The sequence below is a fragment of the Solanum stenotomum genome, unplaced genomic scaffold, assembly GCF_019186545.1.
Source record: "Solanum stenotomum isolate F172 unplaced genomic scaffold, ASM1918654v1 scaffold15738, whole genome shotgun sequence".
In the NCBI taxonomy this organism is placed as follows: Eukaryota; Viridiplantae; Streptophyta; class Magnoliopsida; order Solanales; family Solanaceae; genus Solanum; species Solanum stenotomum.
The window spans coordinates 79,752-88,130 of NW_026023705.1; the positions used below are offsets into that span (position 1 = coordinate 79,752).

Genomic DNA, 8,379 nt, shown 5'->3' on the forward strand with positions numbered 1-8,379 from the left:
ATTTCCTCAAATTTTCAAACTACAATTTTATAAAGTTTTTCATTGTTCTTCTTCTTCATAAAACACCCAATTTACTATATTTTCTATATTTTATATTATATTTATGTATATTATAATATATTATATTAAAAGAAGACATCATTTCACATTGAATGATTATGACTTTTCCAAAGAGTTAGGACTTTTCTATTGAATTGTGTCATTTCCAAAGGGTGATGACTTTTATGAAAAGAAACAATATGCTCATACCAGCCTTTGTTAAGTATAAATGGAGGAGTTTCCTCACATTTTTAAACTATGATTTTTTTATGTTTTCTATTCTTCTCTTCTTAAAACTCAAGTTTGATTTACAAACGTTGACAATCTCAATGTTCAGTGAAATTTAAACACTTGCTAACATCAATGTTAAATTATATAATACTCCAACTAAAACCATCCAATTTAGTATATGTTCTATATTCTATATCAATATTTATTTATATTATATTATATTATATTATATTAAAAGTAAGAACTCCAACAATACAATAATAAATAAATAACTAACTATGGGGGAGGAAGGAGAAGGTATATTGAAGAGGTGTAACTAAGAGATTTTGAGAGTGACCAACTTTCAATAGTAATCATAAGAAAGTTTGCATCCACTATTTATAGGAACTTATACTTTATCATTCATTTTATAATTGTTTACTCAAATTTTCTATTTTTTATATTTACATTAATTTTAAAAATAGTGTAGTACATGATTTGATATTCACATGCAATGCACGTGCGTCAAAACTAGTATATATATACCATTTTTTTAAAAATAAGTTGTGTTGCTTGTATAGTTGATTTTGGGTCATTTTTTTATAAAAATGAAAACTTGATTATATTTGATGCAAATAAAATGATTTCTTATATATTTATAATTTCTAAAAAAATATATATTATGAATTAAACCAAAGGAACAGAAAAATAGCGCAATTGAGTAGATGGGATATCATAGTACTTTAAGAAAACAAAAAATAGTATAGTCTTAAGAGATAGTTTAATTGGGAATAAATTATCTCTAAATCAATTATTTTAGAATTAATTATTTAAGAATAAATTAATCACTGTGTATATAAAATAAGTTATTTTATTTCTATTATATAAACGGTAGAATAAATAATTCAAAAATTTATTTGATACTTTCAAATAAAAAATAAATAAAATAATTTTGAATTTTATCCAAAAATAGGGGCTGAATTATTTTGTTAAACTTAACAGTGGGTCCCACCCTTGTTGGACCCTTTCTTCCTCCCTCTTTCTTCTACCATTTCTTTTTTCCACCATTTTTTCTCCAATTTCTAATTGATTTATTCTTCTATTCACAGCCAAAATCCTTTCTTACATACAAAAATTTCTTCAAATTTTTTTAAAAAATGTTAGTAAATTTTTATTTTCCATCTCTGTCAGTTCAGTTTTTATTTTTGTAATTTTAAAAAATATAATCGTGCATTCGCTTTGTAACGTTAGGAGACTGAAAAAAGTGTTTGAATTACTTAGAGAGAACGAAAGTGACATTGTTACTTATAACACTTTGATATTGGGGGTTCTGCATAATTGGATTTGTTGAAATGGGTTTTGAATTTACAAACATTTTTTGAAATTTAGAGAAACTTTTGTATGTAAAGAGGATTTTGAAGATTCAGGACTCTATTTTCTCATCCAGACTTGTTTGCATGTCCGCGAGCATAGTTAGTAATGGCTACTTGACCCCAGTTTTTGTCCCCAGTGGTGATCAATGGATGAAAATGAAAAAAAATCGTACTTCTCATCTGTTGTCACCAACATCATTACAATGGCTTCGTTGTAAAAGGGACGAAGAAGCTGACCACCTTCATAGATTTATTTACAATAAATGCAACAACCAACTTGTTATTAATTTGAGGAAAGTGACAAGATATCATTGTGGGAATGTAATTACGAATATGATTTTCAGCAAGAGATCATTATTTGGAATTATAGAACAAGATGAGAAGCAAATTGATGCAGTTTTTACAATTCTTGAATATGTTTATTCTTTTAGTATATCAGATTACTTACCATTGTTAAGTGTTTTTGATTTGGATGGTCACAAGGCAATTATCAAGAAAGCCTATGCTAAAGCAACAAAACATATTGATATTGAAGTTGATCATAGGATTCAAATATGGAAAGATGACAACAAATCTTTGGAAGAGGACATCCTTGATGTTCTTATTATGCTCAAAGATTAAAATGGAAATCCATTGATGAATGTTAAAAAGATTAAGGCACAAGTGCTAGTAAGTATACATTCAATTACTTGTAAATCATGTGATAAAACAAACTTGTGTTGTTTTATTACCTTTGGCTAATTTTATGATTGATAGACTATCTGATCAACCTTTCAAAATTTACTTATTTTGAAAAGAATTTATCGTCAAAGGACTTCATAAAAAATGAACTTTTGGAGGATAGCAATTTATGTTTTAAAAAACATTTTTGTCAATATTAGTTAGTACAATACTTTGTACTTGACCAAGGCTCTAAAAGTGTTTTGGGGAAAAACATCTTACTTCTGCTNTTCCGTTCTTATTTAAATGTGAAAACATTTATAAACTCTTTGAGAATACTTAGTCCCCATATACTTTTGAAGAAAAGGACTTCAAACTTTACTCTTTACTGAACTCAAAACTTAAGTCTTAAAACAAAGTTAAAACGTTTGTAAAAGACTTCTTAAAATATGGTTCATACCAAATTATGTACATGAACTACTCAATGCAAGGTTTTCAATAACCATAGATAGAACTCAAATACTTGGAACTCAAGAACTTCATTGATACTACTAATTTCAAGAATGCTCAACTCAAAGGGTTCGTGCGGAATTATGAGCATGAACGACTCAACTCAAGGACTCAAAGATACTTCTCTTCTCAAGACTGCTCGACTTATAGGATTCATGCCGAAATATGGGTATGAACAATTCAACTCAAAGACTTTATGGGTAACATGTAATAGTCCCATGCTTAGAAATATAATCTCAAAGGGGATTAGAAACTCAATACTCAAAACTTAGAACTTGAAGATACTATTCCTCTCAAAGATACTCAACTTCTGGAGTTCATGTGGAAATTATGGGCATGAACGACTTGACTCGTAGGTCTACATAACATTATGAAACTCATGTATGTGACTCTTCTCATTCTCTGACTTACTTCCTCAAAACTTAGTTCAAATCGATAGTTGATCTCAAAGGATTCACAATTGAACTCAAAGGCTTTCTTGAACTCTACTCTTAACTCTCTCTTGAATTTGAATTATGAATTCAAGAGTTATGATTCATGATATGAAGGATCTCAATAACAATATAACTATTCAATAATTAGGAATATAACTTTTAAAATAAATGTGAATTCAAGAACCCAAAATCAACTTATCTCAAGAATACTCAAATCTAGGAAAAGTATCTTAGATTACTCTTTTACTGATCTGAAAGTAGAGGTAGGGCGTGAGGACAAACGATTCCAACACTATGATAGCCTTACATACCTAGAAGAACAAGATTCTTGAAGAATCTTGAAGAAGAACTTGATTAGAATCCTTGAAACCCTAGCTTAAAGGTAAACAATCAAGAAAACCTTTCTTGAGATTCTCGAGTTAGTTTCTTGAAATCTCTATGGCCAAAAAAATGATTTTCATGAGTGAAGATGAAAATCTGATTGTTTTGAGCTTTTTATTTGTCAAGAAATTCGTTGATGGTTTTCTTGGAGGTAAAAAGACAAAAACGATTATTTTCAATATNAATATTTTCCCATCGGCAAATTCGTAACAGCACTGTATAGGTTACTAAAATAGTCATAACTTTTTACTCAGAAATTGGATTGACGCGAAATTGGTGGGGTTGGAAAGTAGATTCAATTACCTTTAATTGGATAGGTTATGGCTCACGTAAATCTTAATATTCTAAGAGATATGGTTGTTTAAAGTTGACCCAAGCAGAATCTTACATCAAAACTTAACAAAACTTCAAGAACACTTATCAAGAACTCTAATCTTTAAATTTCAAGAACAAAATTACGCTGAATAAATCATGATTGGTGTGTGGGTGAAAGAACCCAACACTATGGAAGCTTACATACCTCTTAGGGATTAAACCCATGACGAAAATCCGCAACAAGATGCAAGAATCTCGACGAACGCTTTCATCCTTTCTCTTCTCTCCTCTTTTCTCTTCTTGAATTCTCAACTAAAACCCTAGGCGTATTTTAGAATTATAAAACTGAACCTAATAGGATTAGACCCTTAAAATATTACTAAAAATGAACTAAATCTGATTGGGTAAGGAAAAGACCAAAATACCCCTCTCTATTTTCGGCTAACTCCTTAACTGGTTAGCCTATCTTCAAAAGGTCATATCTCACTCATCTGACCTCGAAACTTAGCAAACTCAGCAGCGTTAGAAAGATAATTTAAAGATCTTCGCTACGGTATCTGGTAGCACACCTAATTCATCCTGATCTAGGAATTATGGTCATTTGAAGTCGACCCAAAACTCATACTTAGCTTAACTTACAAAATTCCAATTTAATTCTTTTTGGAACTCAAGGTGCTACATCTAATGACCTTAACACTTAAGAAATTTTTAATTCCTTGCAAAAATCTCACTCACTACGAAGGAAGGTTTGGGTCTTAGCGCAAAAAAATTTCTTGGGTGTTACAGGTGAAAAGTACTTCATCCCTAAAGGGAGTATAGTGCTATTAAGTCGTCTTGGACTTGGCCGGAATTCTAGAGTTTGGGAGGATCCATTAAAGTTCAAGCCGGAGCGCCACCTCAAAATGGAAGATGGTGGTGAAGTAGTTCTCACTGATTCAAAATTACGTTTGTTATCATTTAGTATTGAAAGACGAGGTTGTCCAGCTGTGAAACTTGGTTCAGCAATTACTACAATGTTACTTGCTAGGCTTCTTCAAGGATTTACTTGGAGTTTACCACCAAATTCACCATGCAATGATTTAATTGAGTCATCGAAGATTAATCATTTTTCTACCTTACCACTTCTAGCTCAGGCAAAACCAAGATTAGCTAAGGTCATCATGTATCTTTAAGCTACAATATTTTTTTTGTATTCATCTGTTTAAGTCTTAGTGTGTGAAATTATTTGTGTTAGAATATATTATAATCCATGTGGTTTAAGTTATAGTACTGTTTTTTCATCCTATAAATGTAAAGATTGTTATTTTGTTTACTTAATTTAATAAAGTATCATTTGAATAGATCATTTGTTAACATGTGTGTCCTTTACCTACAGTGGCGGATCTATGCAGAGGTTTTGGGGTGCCACGCCACCCCTGAATTTCGACGGAAACTCTATATATACATAGGTATATATATAAAATATTTATATAAATATAAAGCGTGTCACCCACAGAACAAAATTGTCTTGTGATGCCATGGTAGGAGGGCAACTTTAGAAGGCTGATGTTGCGAATTCGAATCCGATTTGTACCTATTTTTTTGAGAAATTTGATGCAAACGTTTTTTAAGAAAAAAAAAAAAGGCTCCAAGCACTGGCACAATTTTTATTTTTATTTTTTTATAATTGTAATTGACTTAAATTAAATTAATTACATTATTACTCCTTTATGACTTTTCTTTTATTTGATTAAATACTCAATAAAAGTGTAATATCTTATTATTTACATTTTATNACGGAAACTCTATATATACATAGGTATATATATATAATATTTATATAAATATAAAGCGTGCCACCCACAGAACAAAATTGTCTTGTGGTGCCATGGTAGGAGGGCAACTTTAGAAGGCTGATGTTGCGAGTTCGAATCCGATTTGTACCTATTTTTTTGAGAAATTTGATGCAAACGGTTTTTAAGAAAAAAAAATGGCTCCAATCACTGGCACAATTTTTATTTTTATTTTTTTATAATTGTTATTGACTTAAATTAAATTAATTACATTATTACTCCTTTATGACTTTTCTTTTATTTGATTAAATACTCAATAAAAGTGTAATATCTTATTATTTACATTTTATTGATTGATTTATGATATATATCGAAAAGACAAATAATTTAATCAAATATAAAATTAATTTAATCGATAAGTCTATTTGGCACCCACGGACTCTAAATCCTGGATCCGCCACTGTTTACTTATATAGTAGATATTTAGTGTATGGAGTTCCTTATCTCATAAACTGAAGATTAAAATTATCGGTCCTTACGGGTTATAAACCAATGTTTACCATGAAAGATGAAACATGACAAACATCTTGATGATCATAGCACAAAATTAAATATAATTTGATCTTGATTATCATGAGAGTAGTGACTCTTTTCCAACTTCTTGTGCTATTATATTATTCGTGTTTATTGAATGGACCAAGTAGAGATGCTAGTTTATATTCCAAATATTTTACAAAACAACTTCTCTAGTTCATCTAATGTACTTTTACTCTAAATCTTGTATAATTGTTATGATCAATGTAACTTGATTTATTATATTGATCTGTCAAAAGGTAAAACTCTTTCGTAGGTTATACATTTCTGATAGATTAGATGATAACAAATCACATTAATAAAGTAATAATTAATTGATAGAATCTATATCTCGTTCTTGACATTGATGATGCCCCCTTATAATTGGTTATAAGTTTTCATGTTAGAATTCCGCATGTGAATTTTATATTTATCACATGAGATAAGAAATCATAATATTTAACACTTTTAAATTAATTAGAATTTTACCTTACATAAAAGTAAACTTTATAATTCTATTTAAGTAACATTTAGAACTTTAAAACTATCACAATAGATTTTCATCATCCTGGAAGATTTGGGAGGCTACTAATTCATCATAAACACATACATGAGTTTCCATGTATGATAAAACATTAATTTACTGTAAAAATAAAATAAAATGAAAAAAATAAAAATTTTAACGACTACTTAAGTAATATTTTGGATCAACTTTACAAGGAAAATACGGTTTCTCCAACTTCTACTTTTCTTTCATTTTGATTTTGATTTTAATTCAAGTACTTTCTTGCAGTATCCTCGTTTTTTTTTTTTTTTTTTTTTTTTTTAAATTCTTTAAGTTAATAACTTTAAAAATTATATATGAATTATACATAATCAACAATTGACAATAAATTCCATGATTTAGTAATTTCTTATGTTTTCTTATCACCATATAAATTAAATTTTTGAATTGTAATATCCACCATCTTCTTCTCCCCCTTTTATTCATGGTCTCATTTTTATCGTAACATCGATATCTTTAACGGAGAGATTTTAAGATTTTAAAGTCAATTAAAATATTAATGCGACCATCATTTTCTGTGGACCACAGGTGTAATGGCTGCTGGCACATCACAAATGCACATGTTTATTACTATTGTAACATCTTGCAAATTGAAATAACTAGGAAAGAGTTAAAAGTTGGGGAAAGAATCATTTTTGGAAAAATATATGAAAGTCAGGAAAATTGTGAAGTATGTTAGTTGAGATTTTGGTCAACTTCAAACGGCCATAACTCCTAGCTCAGGATGAGTTAGGTGTATTTTCAGATATTGTTGGAAATCTCTTGGAAGAACCTTTCCAACGCCACTGAGTTTGCATGATTCCGAGTTCGTATGAATGAGTTATGCCCTTTGGAAGTTGGGCAGTTTGAATAAGGAAAGTCTAATCCTGATTTTTGAAGGGTAATTTAGTCTTTTCCTTAGCTAATTATTCTAATTCGTTGTTAGGAGTTAATTGGGGTAAAATCAGAATTTAGTCAGTTTAGAAAAGTTGAAGTTTCACGCTAGGGCTTGGAGAAAAGAGAAAAAAGGAGAAGGGAGAAGAGAAATCAAGATTCGTCAAGATTGTCGAGTTTAACTTGTGGATTTCGTGAAGGGGTGATCCCTACAAGGTATGTGAGATCACATAGCGTTGGGCTAGTTCACCCACGCGCCAACCATGATTCAATTCAGCGAATTTAAGTCTTTGAAAGTTTAGAAATTGAGTTCTTGATGAATATTGTTGAAAGTTTCGTTTGAATTTCTTGTGGGTTGTGTTGTTGGAGTTTCTTGCGATTTGATTCATGTTTCCGGGTATAATTTCGGTTTGAATCTATCATATATTGAGGGTATAAATGATTCTAAGTGTTTGGGGAAGGAACCATTGAAGTTTAGAGGATTTAGAGATGAAAAACGGGGAAGAAAAGTCGTCAAACACCTGGGGATAGGGGTGGGGCATCGCGCCAGCAAGCACGCCCCAAAAGAGTCTATGAATCTTCACCCTTGAGGCGCCGCGCCAGCCAGCGCCCCAGGCCAGTCTCTAAATGTTGAGGGCTGGCGCCCCGAGCCTCTCAGAGCGCCAGGGACGCCA

The 8,379-nt window shown here is 30.6% G+C and overlaps 1 pseudogene; it reads left to right on the forward strand.

Annotated features, from left to right (window-relative positions):
* The first annotated feature begins 548 nt into the window (after positions 1-548).
* Positions 549-5,094, forward strand: LOC125850240 (isoleucine N-monooxygenase 1-like; annotated as a pseudogene).
* The last annotated feature ends 3,285 nt before the right edge of the window (positions 5,095-8,379 follow it).